Source organism: Sciurus carolinensis, chromosome 12 (assembly GCF_902686445.1).
Source record: "Sciurus carolinensis chromosome 12, mSciCar1.2, whole genome shotgun sequence".
Lineage (NCBI taxonomy): Eukaryota > Metazoa > Chordata > Mammalia > Rodentia > Sciuridae > Sciurus > Sciurus carolinensis.
Genome location: NC_062224.1, coordinates 114,651,435 through 114,664,615, shown reverse-complemented (window position 1 = coordinate 114,664,615; position 13,181 = coordinate 114,651,435). Strand labels below are relative to the sequence as shown.

Here is a 13,181-nt window from a genome sequence, read left to right as displayed (position 1 = left end):
TTGAAAGGACCCAGAACCAATTCTAATTTCAAGGCTGTACACGGGTTTCATATAGAAGAGGTTCTTTGGAAAAACAGGACCAACCTGGGAGGCTTGGAACAGTATAGGCACGATATGAACAAGAGCAGATTTAAGCGTTGCCTGGCTGACTCAGGGCGTGGCAATCAACTTAACAGCAGACCCGAGCTTGGACTCCACATTTGGCCTTTCTTTGACGTAAGGAATGCACTAGTGGGTTTCCTTCCCAGACTGGGGAGGATTCCTCCTCCTTGCCCCAGTCTAGCTTCTTCTCTGACTGGCCCCTAAGACAAAGCGAGCCTAGAACTACTTGGGAGTCCCACTTGGAATCAGCCCCTGATCTGGTGAGAGTGCTTGAGGCATTGTTTCCCCTGATCTTTTTTGAAAGCTTTCATTCACACTCCACTTTCTAGAGGGAACTGACAGCCTTGATTTTCAAGACCTTCATTTTCTCCAGACCTTGCACCCCATGTATCCCCCTGTCTATTGGAGAGTCCCTCCTGGATAGCCCACAAACCCTCAAACTCGATTCATTAACCACTAGTCTTCCTCCCGTCCTGTGTTGCCAAGAGGGACCCCAGTTTTACCAGGGCTGGCAATTTTGAGAATGACCCTATCCCACCTGCCATTGCCCCTAGGTCACCAAATCAGGCTGCAGTTCTGACTACCTTCCGAATCCGTCCCAACCTCTTCATATCGAGTGACGTCAACATCAAAGCCTGGCGGAAGGGAGGACGATCTCTTACCCTCGGAGTGGCCACTGCTGCCCTCACTTCTTAACTGGATCGACTTTAATTTTTTTCTCCCCCCAAGTCTGTTTTCTAAACTGGTGCCTAATAATATTTTTTTAAAAGTTTGAGAAATAAAGATTGCATGCATTCAAGGCGTACAATGTGATGGTTTTATATATCACACACACACACTCACACACACACACACACACTCACACCCACACCCACAGACACACACACTCACACTCACACACTCACACACACACACTCACACACTCACACACACACTCACACACTCACACACACACTCACACACACTCACACACTCACACACACACACACACTGCACAAGGACTGTCACCATTAAATCAGCTCACACATCCGTCACCACCCACGCTGTGCCTTACATCTACAGAGCTTTTCACCCTATAACTAAAAGTTCATAGCGTGCTTTGGTTTGGACAAGTGTCTCCCAAAGGCCCTGTGCTAAAGGCTTGGTCACCAGCTTGTGTTGCTTTTGGGAGGTAGGACATTTAAAAAGAAAACTGATTTATTTAATTTATTTTTATTGATTTTCTTAGTTATGCCTAACAGTAGAATCCATTTTGACATAATTATACAAGCATGGAATATATCTTATTCTAATGTAGACCCTAGTACCTCTCTTTCTCCTTCCCTCTCCCCACCGCCTGCTTCCTTCCCTCTATTGATCTTTCTGCCATTTACGCAGTTACTATTATTAAAAAACATGGAACGCTTCGTGAATTTGTGTGTCCTCCTTGCGCAGGGCACGCTAATCTTCTCTGTGTCGCTGCAGCCTTGGTACACCTGCTGCCAAAGCCAGTGCCTGAAGAGGTGGGGCCTGGTGGGAGGAAGTGAGGTCACCAGAGGTGTCTGCTGAGCCGGAGGTGGGGCCCCGCCTCTTCCTGTCTTTTTTTTTTTTTTCAGATATCTTTTTAAAATTTATTCTTATTGAAACAAATGGGATACATATTGTTTCATACATGAAGTAACAGCATATCATTTGCATATTCATACATTTACATAGAGTAATGATGTTTGATTCATTCCGTTATTTATTTCCTTTCCCCCGACCCCTCCCACCTCTCTTTTTCCTCTATACAGTCCCTCCTTCCTCCATTCTTGCCCCCCTCCCACCCCCCATTTCGTGCCATCATCTGCTTATCAGTGAGATCATTCATCTTTTGGATTTTTGAGATTGGCTTATCTCACTTAACATGATATTCTCCAATTTCATCCATTTGCCTGCAAATGCCATAATTTTATTATTCTTTATAGCTGAGTAATATTCCATTGTGTGTGTGTATATATATATATATATATATATATACACCACAGTTTCTTTATCCATTCATCAATTGAAGGACATCTAGGTTGGTTCCACAGTCTGGCTATTGTGAATTGAGCAGCTATGAACATTGATGTGGCTGTATCTCTGTAGTATGCTGATTTTAAATCCTTTGGGTATAGGCCAAGGAGTGGGATAGCTGGGTCAAATGGTGGGTCCATTCCAAGTTTTCTAAGGAATCTCCACACTGCTTTCCAGAGTGGCTGCACTAATTTGCAGCCCCACTATCCTCTCCAACACCTATTGTTGCTTGTATTCTTGATAATCGCCATTCTAATTGGGGTGAGATGGAATCTTAGTGTAGTTTTGATTTGCATTTCTCTTATTACTAAAGATATTGAACATTTTTTCATATGTTTGTTGATTGCTTGTAGATCTTCTTCTGTGAAGTGTCTGTTCATATCCTTAGCCCATTTGTTGATGGGGTTATTTGTATTCTTCGTGTTGAGTTTTTTGAGTTCTTTATAGATTCTGGAAATTAGTGCTCTATCTGAAGTATGAGTGGCAAAGATAGTCTCCCACTCTGTAGGTTCTCTCTTCACATTGCTGATAGTTTCCTTTGCTGAGAGAAAGCTATTTAGTTTGAATCTATCCTAGTTATTGATTCTTGCTTTTATTTCTTGTGCTATGGGAGTCCTGTTGAGGAAGTCTGATCCTAAGCCAACAAGTTGAAGGTTTGGACCTACTTTTTCTTCCATAAGATGCAGGGTCTCTGGTCTGATTCCGAGGTCCTTGATTCATTGTGAGTTGAGTTTGGTGCAGGGTGAGAGATATGGGTTTAGTTTCATTCTGTTACATATGGATTTCTCTTCCTGTCTTTTTGCTTCCCAGCTGCCGGGAGTGATGCTTCCTCCGCGGTGCTTTCCAACGCTACCTACTGCCTTGTCACAGCCCCGGGAGTAATAGGACCTGCCAAGCATGGACTTCTGAAACTGTGAGCCAAGGTAAACGGTCCTGTTTAATGACTGCAGGTCTCTTGTTTCCATAATGGAGAGCTGACTAACACAGCACCCTTACCCCGGGCCAGCTTTTCCCCATGTCCCCCAGCCTCATCCTGCTGGCAACTCTCTGAACATTTGGAGATGCCATGTACTGTTATGGGGCACAACTTAAGAACAGACTGATCACACTGAGAAGTCCAAATTTGAGAGTCTTTATTAAGCCAGCCGCTGACTGTCTCACACAATGCCCCAAAAATGGCTATTGGGAGAACAGCCCCGACCACAGGGTTGCAGGAGTTCTTATACCAAAAATCACATTAATCATAAGTGTCTGTTGCTATGATTCGAAATTACAAACTAACATCATGAGATCATCAACAGAGGGGCAAGTGGGTCAAAATGACCCTTACCTAGGTACAAACTGAAGAATGGTTGCTAACATCCACACAATCACTGTTCACATGGTACATTGTTTAGGAGCAATAGGAATCAAAAGAGCAATGTTTCTTTACATAGGAATTGTCATTCTGTATTGTTAAACATGTCACACTAAGTAACTGATGATGGGCACAGAGGCGGGGTGTTCCCAAGGGAGAAGCTTATTTCCTACATAACATGGAGTCTCAGAGAAAAATGGAGTCTGTTTAGTCATTTCCCTATAGTCTGGCCTAGAACATTCTCATGGAGTCAGATCTGTCAGCCCATCACAGTACAAGCGAGATTGCACACTTGTCCTGCGTCTGGGTTATTTCTCTTAGCAAGACGTCCTCCGGTTTCATCCGTGGTGTTGTTCAAGTGGCGGGATTCCCTTCCTCTTCAGAGCTGAATACTATTTCATAGGTGGCATTTCCAAGATGCATCCTTGCGTAAGACTCATGAGGAGTGTTGTGAGAGCATGTGAAGGGGGTGCTCAGCCTGAGAGTGTAGCATGGCGGCTCCAGCACTGGTGCCGGGGCACCCAGGCGAATCGAGGGAGCCCCAGGGAAGTCTGGAGACACTGCAGGAACATGTGAGTATTACTAATTACAGGTGGCATTTCAATCTGGTGGGGGCAGGGGTCAGCGGACTTTGTCCTCCCCGCTGCTGGCCTGGACTGCAGGGAGCAGGTGTGTCTTGCCCAGTGTTCGTCCCCAGGCACAGCAGGCCTGTGAGACGTGCTTCCAGGGGTCGGCATGGTTTTCTGTCTGCTTCCTGCTGCTGCTGATCTGGGATTCAAGGCACACATACTCCTGCCCCTAGTCCCCAAGCTGCAAGGGGTGCTGGAAACGTTGTCGCTGATTGAGAGGCTGAGTCCGGGGAGAGGCTCGGAAGGACCTGGAGGCCGTTAGCAGTCCGCCCTCTTCATTCACTCCATAAAGTCCATCTAATGCCTACCGTGTGACAAAGGCCTTCCAAGCACGAGGGACACAAGGAGCAACATGGACAGAAGACCCAGGCGCTCACGCTGGCCTCGGAGCAGGGGTGGAGCTCGCCAAAAATGAGGAAAATGGGGTGTTAGATGTGGCGAGCGAGGAGGGCAGAACAGAGCAGAGCAGCCGTGTGGGGTCCAGGGAAGCAGGGCGGCCGGGCGCTCCGAGAGGTGACCTCAGAGGAGGCCGGAGCAGGCGGGAGAGAGCCCTGCAGCTGCACAGTTAGGAGCACCCCAGGCTGGGTGTTGCCTGGAGCACTGGGGGTCGGACACCAGGTCAGCCGAGGCAGCAGGCAAGGAGGCCCGAGGGCGTTGTGGGAGGCTGCGACCGGGAGGCCATGGTCAGATCGTCGGCTTTCCCGTGTGTGGGCCGGTGGCTGGACTTTGGGAAGTGCTCGGCCAGGTGCCAGGCGAGCCCGTTCCCCAGACCTGACGTTCCTGCTGCCCGCCTGCTGCCCTCATGCTTTATTATTTTTCCTTTTTCCACATTCTTGTTATTTTTGTCCCTTTCCTTAAAGAAAATGAGATGATACAAATAAGCTTATTCAGGCCAGATCCTGAAACTGTCAGCTCTTCAAAGGTCAAATACGCCTATTATTTCTCTCTTCCGTTTTTTCCTTCTTTGCATCAGGGGACCTGAATTCAAATCCTCACCTGCCAGGCTTACGGCATTGATAGTGCAGGTAACCAGGGTTCCCTCATTTGTCTCATAATGAGCTTAAAGAGCTTTGTAGAAACACCAGGTGTTCCGTTCTCCCCTTCACAGGTGGGACTTGAATTCATGTTTTCATAAATTCAGAACCAGGCCCACTGCAGGTTTTGCTCCCTAATCAAATGCTTTCCCATGTCACCGACCCCCAGGCTTAAAAGGAAAGGGACTGGGGCTGTAGCTCAGTGGTGGGGCAGCCCTGGTCCGGTCCCCAGTTCTCACTGAGAAAGCGGCGGGAGGTGTTCTGCCCCAGCAAAGCGCTGGTGGAGGGCAGCTGTGGTCATCTCATGTTCTCGAGAAGAGCGAGAGTACAACCCAGGGCCGCTCTGTCGAGGTGGACGCTCTGGTTTCTCCTTCCCGAGTTTCCTCTCCTGGTTGTAAGACGGCAGCGCTGAAGAGCCGGCCCTGCTGAGCGCGCGGGACTGATTGCTGATGGGCTTGCTTCTTTGTGAGAACGCAGCAAGGCCACGGGCGCTGGTCACACAGGGCTGGACTGCATTCCTCTCTGCAGGCGGGCGTGGCTTCTAGCTGACCCTGGCGGCCACCGGTGGGAGAGTGCTCTCACCAGGGTCTGCGCATCAGCCGGGGCTTGGGGAGAGCGTACCTCTCGCTCAGCTCTGACGCTTCAGTGTAAGAGAAGGTGTCCATGGCTGAGGTGCTGTGGGGTCACCTTTCAGCATTTAGCGGGCGTTTTCCTCAGAGACTTAAATTCTTTCAGAGAGTAGTCGGAGGAAGTGCATTGGTGCAGTATGCCTATCGGTACGTTTGGGCTCTTCTTCCTTCTTCCCAAGAGCTAAGGGCCATTCCTAGGAGTGCGATGCAGCTACCTTTATTCCCTCGTGTGTTGATGAAATAAATCAATGAGTACCGTGCTATCTTTGCAATTTTATTCTCTTTTCATGTAGACATTTGTCTGGGGCGTGGGAGGCACCGTGCTTGGTAAGAATAGTCAGTTCATACTCAACTGGGTTAATGCTGCTGTGCGACATCATGCTGGACGCGTTGGTGACCCAGGTGCTCAATTGCTTGCTCTCTTGTCCTGTGAATGGAACTGAATTGGAGAGAACAGTCTTACCAGTCTGTCTGGAAGCCAGGCCTCTTTTACTCCCCAACAGAGTGGGCACTGGGGAAACCTTGAAGGCGATCACTTTGCCTCCACAACTTTGCTCCCCACCACTGTGAAACTGGGCAATGGTGTGCTCGGCCCGTGTCTTCCCATGGGGGCCAGGGACGACGCCGGGGTGTTTACGAGCACCTCGGCCCTTACAGGAGATGTTCTAATGCTAGTAGTAATAGGAACTCTTACCCCTGGTGAGCCCCCTGGGTGCTGTGTGTCTGGATACAGCATATTCATGTGGTTATATTTTGCAGATCGGAGCTCGGGCGCAGTTGGAGTAAATTAGATAAGCATCTTTTTGACGTGATACGATGATACTTTTCGTTTTAGTTTTCATCCACAGTTCCTGGCTGATAGCTCTGTTCCCAAGGCAGGCCATCCTCTTCCACCTTTCTGTTTTAGATCTGGACAAAAGAAATTCTCTGGCCTACCCTGGCCTGATATTAGGCCCAAACCCTCCTCAACCCAGAGGGGTCTGTCCCATTGACACAGCTCCCCAGTTGCCAAGCTGTGCCGCTGTCCAGAAGTGGTAGGAGCGGCAGAGCTGCGCTCAGTCTGGTTCTGAATTCATGGCAGATTGGCAGCCAGGTGGGTTGGGCACCTGCAGCAAACATGGCCTTGGGCCAGTGAGGCCCGCATGGCGGTCCTGAGGTGCTGTGAGTCAAAGTGTCCACCTGTCACCCTTTGGTGGCCAGGACTGGGCATGGTATAGTGCCTGCTGCAGAATCCTGCCCCACGCAGAGCTGTTGCCCGGAACCGGCAAGCAAGACTGACCAGGGCCCTCCTATTCCTGACCTGCACAAAGAAAATGGAAGTGGGGCAGATCTGCATGGAAGTTGGGACTCAAGAGTTGACCAAGAGCTTTAGACATTTCCAAGTCCTAATTAGCTTGGACCCCTAGCATCGCTACTTTTTCAAATCCTAGTTAGCGAAAGTTTAGACCAACAGCAGTGAACCACGCGCTGTTTGAACCCCTCAGCACACTTGGAGGGAAAACCTCATGTTGGGTTTTCTGATGGAGTGCGAGGAGTTCCGTTTACTTTTCAATGAATCCTAAGCTCTTGCTGACTCATCCTGCTCCATGGACTTCATTCTTCAAGTTCACAAGATAAGAAACTGACAGTGAGCGGCTGGGATTGCTGCAACACTGGAGAGTGTGGCCCCCACACTGAAAGGTTTTACACCTTTAGCTGCAGAGACCTGCGGCTTGTGGAGGCCCCGCCTGCCCAGCTGTGCACTAAGTGGCATCTCAAAACTCCAGTTTCACTGACGCCCTGGTTTTCCTGTTCTCCCCAAAGCTTCTGTCACTGACTTCTACACTGAGCTGTAAGAGCCTACCTTGAGCCACGTGAGCTGGTCCTGTTAGACCCGGGCAGTGGTGGTGGTGGTGGGAGAGGGTGATGCATGCCAACAAATGTAATTACTGGAGAGGGTCTTGCAGGACCCTCAGGAATGTGCAGAAAGGGTAGAGGCCCTCGCCACTTATTCTACTTCATATCAGAGAAAATCTAGAAATAAGAGGAACAAGTGTATATAACCCAATGGGACGGTTGTCTCTAGGTGTCCTTCCCTTAGAAATCATACAGGAATCCCAATATGGGGGGAGGCGGGAAGCAGGGGAGGAAATGTCTTTTATTGCCAGAGTCGACTTCTGGCCTGTGCAAAGGAAATGGCTGAATGTGACGATGTCCATCACTAAAGTTATGTTAGAAGTAGCTCACACACACTTAGAATTAGAGCGCTGGAACCGTCGAGCTCATTTTCCAGTGAGCAATCACCGTGGATTCACCTCTTTTCCTCTCATTATCCAACTCTGGCCCTTGTAACAGCCTCTCAGGACCAGGCCCATGCTGCCTTCAGACCCTGACGGGGGCCCCGCCTTGTCCTTGGTCCTCACTTCCCCTACATAGATCCAGCCTGGGATCAGGGGACCGGGGCAGTCTTCCCCCAAACGCTGGAGTGTGCACACGAGTGGCCCTTCCCGCACGCTAACGGCCCCCAGCCCATGGACGCGCCGCCCTCGCTTGAGCAGCTGACTCACCGGGGCCCGAAGCCGTGCATCTGTTGGTGCTCCCCAGCAGCTTGGGAGCCCTGGGACAATCCCAAATCCCCACGGCCCCCAGGCTAAAGCAACTGCCCAACGACTGGACGAGGTGTCTGCTGTCTGGCAGGGGGTTCTCGTGCCAGGAAAGGCCTTCCCGGCAAGCTCCATCGGCCCCTGCTGCATGCTGCCCACGCACAGGGCACGCTGGCTAAGGCGCTCGTGTAAGTAGCTCCCTGGGCTCCTTGGGGCGGTTCCAAGGTGTTGGCCCACACCTCGATCCACTTATATCTCCAGCTGCCCCCGGCACGGCTATTCCCTGTGCTGGCCACAGCGAGGCTTTGCTCTTTGGGAACCACCCCCGCCTCCCGCAGAGGTTGGAATTCATGACCGAGATGGTGCGTTCAGGCTGAAGTGTCCATCCAGTGGCCAGAGGTCGAGACGAACCTTACCCCCAAGACCCAGCCCAGCTGCTCCGTGGATGGAGCTCCCTGATCTGCCCGGCATCGCCTGCCCTCAGTGCCCACGTGACAGTCCACCCATTGCTGAGCTGGTGCAGCATGTTCAATGGTATGTGCCCACCTCTCCACAGGGAGAGAACCGGCTTTGCTCAGCTCAGGGCCCCAGCACCTGTGCACGGCAGAATCACGCGACATCGCTCTGAGCTGAGATGAGCACGTTAAACAGGGACGTAAGTGGACAGGTCACGCACATCCCACCCTCTTTTCAGTCTCGTGCACCTCCTGGGCCGCTCTTACGGAACTCAGCTCTCACGGTTCTGGCTGGAAGCTTTCCCACCTCAGGCTCAAAGAGCCTCAGTGCCGAGTGCTCACAGCAATTACGGAGTATCCAAAGGCCACCGGACAGGGAACTACACATCATATTCTTCCCAGTGCCACAGCTCAGACTTGAGGTGAATCTGGGGTGAATCGACAATGGCATTTTAATAGGTTCCAGCTGCCACTGGAGATGAACTGATCTCTCCAGAAGAGTCCCTTATGGTCGTATCCAAGGTACCTTGAGATGCTGCAGCTCTCCCCAGACCAGCGCACCCCAGCACAGGGAGCACCGTCCATCTCTGACCGACATCACGGCCCACTGAGCACCTGAAACCCGTCTCGTCTCATCCTTTTCGTTTCCAGGACTGTTTCAGGGGAGCTGAGGTCCTGCCACTGCCTGGCCATTCTGTGGAAACCTGGGGTCGGACTAGTGCCCCTGCTGAGAGCAAAGCTCCCTGGGGACAGAAACTATCCCAAGAGCAAGAAAGGGAGCCTGGGCTGCAAAATCCAGGCAGTTGCTCCTCCACTGAGTCCTTGATGCGGAGCCCACTCCCTCAGCAGACACGGTGTGCAAGTGAACTCAACAGCCATGCCACTCAATGTAAGGACACAAGTAGACTTTTCTCCAGACAGGTGTCCCTAAACACATGCTCAACACTATTAAACATGGGGATGTGCATGTGGCCCTGGGTTCCATCTCTAGCACCAAGAAGAAAAAGTAAATGCTGGAAAAACCGGACTGTCAGGCACTGTTGGCGGGAATGTAAAGCGACATTACTGCTGTGGAAAGTTCGCCCCTTCCTCTGAAGAGTAATGAGGATCATGTGATCCAGCAACTCTGCTTCTGGATAGACATCTAAGAAAACCGACAGCAGCGCTTCGGAGACTTGCTCAGCCAGGTTCACCCTAGAACAACTCAACAGCTAGCAGGTGGAAGCCACCCAAGTGCTCACCGACCTGTAGCACGGAGTGCGTGTGCGGTGCACGTGTCTGAGTGCGTGTGCGGTGCACGTGTCTGCAGGCGGGTGGGACGTCACTGGGCTTTAGAAAGGAGGAATACTCTCACACACACCTCGTGGGCGGAGCTTGAGAGCCCTGGGCTAGTGAAACAGGACAATCACTCACGAACAAAAGCCCTGTGTGACTCCGCCCACGTGAAGCAGGAGTCAAAGCTCACTGAAGACAGGAAGTAGGACGGTGGGTGTCAGGGCAGGGAAGCAAGGAAATGTCAAGTTACGGCCTAGTGCCTTCCAGAAGATAAAGACTCCAGGGAAACTGAGCTTGAGACAGGCCTGATCCTCCGCCTCCGCGGGCGAGAGGGTCGTGCGCACACAGCGGCCTCCACCCAGGAGGCTGTTCTAGCAGTGCTCATGACAGCGGGGCAGGCCCGCGGGCATCACAGAGGGCCAGAGCCCGCAGCGCCAGGCTCTCCACGCTGCAGAGACCGAGCGGCTCTCGGTGGAGCTCAGGGCCTCACAATGCTCATCCGCGAGCACTGCGGCGGCCTCTGCTCCTGCGAGGTCCCTCAGCCTTGCAGCCCTCGCGCGTGGTGCCCTGCGTCTTGTGGCCCTTGGAACTCTGGGGACTCAGTGCAGCAGCTCCTCTGCGCTGCAGCCCGCAGCACAGAGCCACGCCCTCTGCCGCAGTGTCCTGTGACAGCCCCGCAGGGCTGCGCCCGCTCTTATGCCCACAAGACACGGCCTGCCACCACAGACTTCCTCCCACATCAGTGAAGAGAAGGGTGGACAGACAAGCCAAGGAGAACACCAGAGCAAGTCGGCGCCTCGCTGGGGATTGTGGAGCACCTGGGTCAACGCTTTTTGTCCGCATTTGTGCAAATCAGGATTGGAAAAAGGGCCAACACTGTGGGCCCAAATGCATGGTAATTAGGTTTGGAAACCTGATGCTTTTGGTTAACCCCGAGTCTGAGCTTCCACTCCCCGGCCCACTTTGGTTTGCTCGCCTTGCTCCTGCAATTCAGCCTCCCAGGAGGTATAGCCCTGGGGGCTTCTGGGCAGAGGTGGGCATGGAGCAGGCCTCTACACAAGACCTGGGCCAGGCCGCAACGGGTGAGGGGTCTTTATGTCCTGGTTCGCCTCCACCCTGGCCCCTAGCCTCAGGCTCCAGCCCAGCCCTGGGACGAGAGCTTGGCTTAAGTTAGATGTGGTGACTCTTGAACAAAGTATTAACTTTTAATACCGCTGAACAATATGCCTTAAAATAATCAAAATAGAAAGCTATGCTATGTATATTTTGCCGCAACACAAGGTAGCAAATTTTAAAAACCTGTCCTTGCAACATACCCTTGCAAATTCTGCCTCTAAGAGGTGGTCGTTTCCTACCTTTTAAATTATTTATTTATTTATTTTTACTTTTAAAATGTATTTATTTTATTTTTATTTTTTTTAACAATGATAAATATTAAAACAATTTTTTCATACATGTATATAAGGTAATAATGTCTGTCTAACTACCATCTTTCCCATCCCCACTGCCCTACCCCTCCCCTCACTCCTCTCTCTACAATCCAAAGTTCATTCTTCCCTACCCACAACCCACTATGGATCAGCATCCACTTATCAGAGAAAACATTTGACCTCTGGTTTTTTGGAACTGGCTTATTTCACTTAGCATGACATTCTCCACTTCCCTCCATTTACCTGCAAATGCCATAAGTTCATTCTTCTTTAAGGCTGAGTAATAGTCCATTGTGTATATATACCACATTTTCTTTATCCAGTCATCTGTTGAAGGACATGTAAGTTGGTTCCATAGTTTTGCTCTCATAAATTGAGCTGCTATAAACATTGATGTAGCCGTGTCACTGTAGTATGCTGATTTTAAGTCCTTTTGGTCTAAACAGAGGAGTGGGATAGCTGGGTCAAATGGTGGGTCCATTCCTAGTTTTCCTAGGAATCTCCATACTGCTTTCCAAAGTGGTTGCACCAATCTGCAGTCCCACCAGCAATGTATGGGTATGCCTTTTTCCCCACATCCTTGCCAACACTTATTATTGCTTATATTTTTGATAATTGCCCTTCCTGACTGGAGTGAGATAGATTCAAACTAAAAAGCTTCTTCTCAGCAAAGAAAACAATCAATAATTTGAAGAGAGAACTTACAGAATGGGAGCACCTTAGATAGAGACTAATCTCTAGGATATATAAAGAACTCAAAAAAGCACCAAAATAAAAACAACCTGATCAATAAATAGGCTAAGGAACTGAACAAACACTTCACAGAAGAAATAGAATCGATCACAAACATATGAAAAAATGTTCATCATCTCTTGCAATTAGAGAAATGCAAATCAAAACTCTAAGATTCCATCTCACTCCTTTTTAATTTTTTAATTCTGGGAGAGCCCTAGTGAGTGACTTGGCTTGGCCATTAGAATGTGGTACAAGTGACAGTGAGCTCATGTGGGGCTGAGACCTCCCACTCTTGCTCTGCTGGACCTCTGCCTTGGTGTGACCAGCCAGCATGCTGGAGAAGGGGACTATGTGGGTAAGAGCCAAGGGGAGACCTCCTGGAGTGAGCCAGATGACACCCACTGGTGCCCAACACTAAGAAGGCCAGCCACTGTGGTCAGAGCCCCAGCACCCAGCTGTTCTCAGACTGGAGTGAGCACATCCGAGAGCAGAGCCACCCGCTCAGCCACCACCTGGAGAAGAGTGACACGTGGCTGTTGTTTGAAGACTCCAAGTCCGGGGATGGTTGGTTACAGTTTTTTGACAACAGATCGTTGGTGTCACCACGTATGGTATAGCAACCCCCAGACCCCAGTCAGTTCCTGCCACCCCAACACTGTCAGCATGAGTCCTTCAGAAACCTCAGTCCTTCATCATGACATGTGGCCAACCAAGGAGGAGCCAGGGGACAGAGCGGCTGCAGGCCCAGACACTGCTCACCCCAAGGCGCGGACTAGGGTCCAGAACCTGTGTGAGCTGCAGGATGACTGGCTCTGCTTCCGTCCCTAAGATTCTGGTGACAAAGCTACCTGACTGCCAAGCCACCCAGCGGCCGACGGGTCCTGTGCAGGCACAGCGAGCCAGCTCTGGGGGAGCC

General features: G+C 50.8%; 1 non-coding gene across 1 annotated transcript; it reads right to left on the bottom strand.

Annotated features, from left to right (window-relative positions):
• Positions 1-1,491: 1,491 nt before the first annotated feature.
• On the bottom strand, positions 1,492-1,593 carry LOC124962550 (U6 spliceosomal RNA). The gene has a single exon (XR_007104552.1). It is a non-coding gene; the product is annotated as a U6 spliceosomal RNA (small nuclear RNA).
• Positions 1,594-13,181: the final 11,588 nt, after the last annotated feature.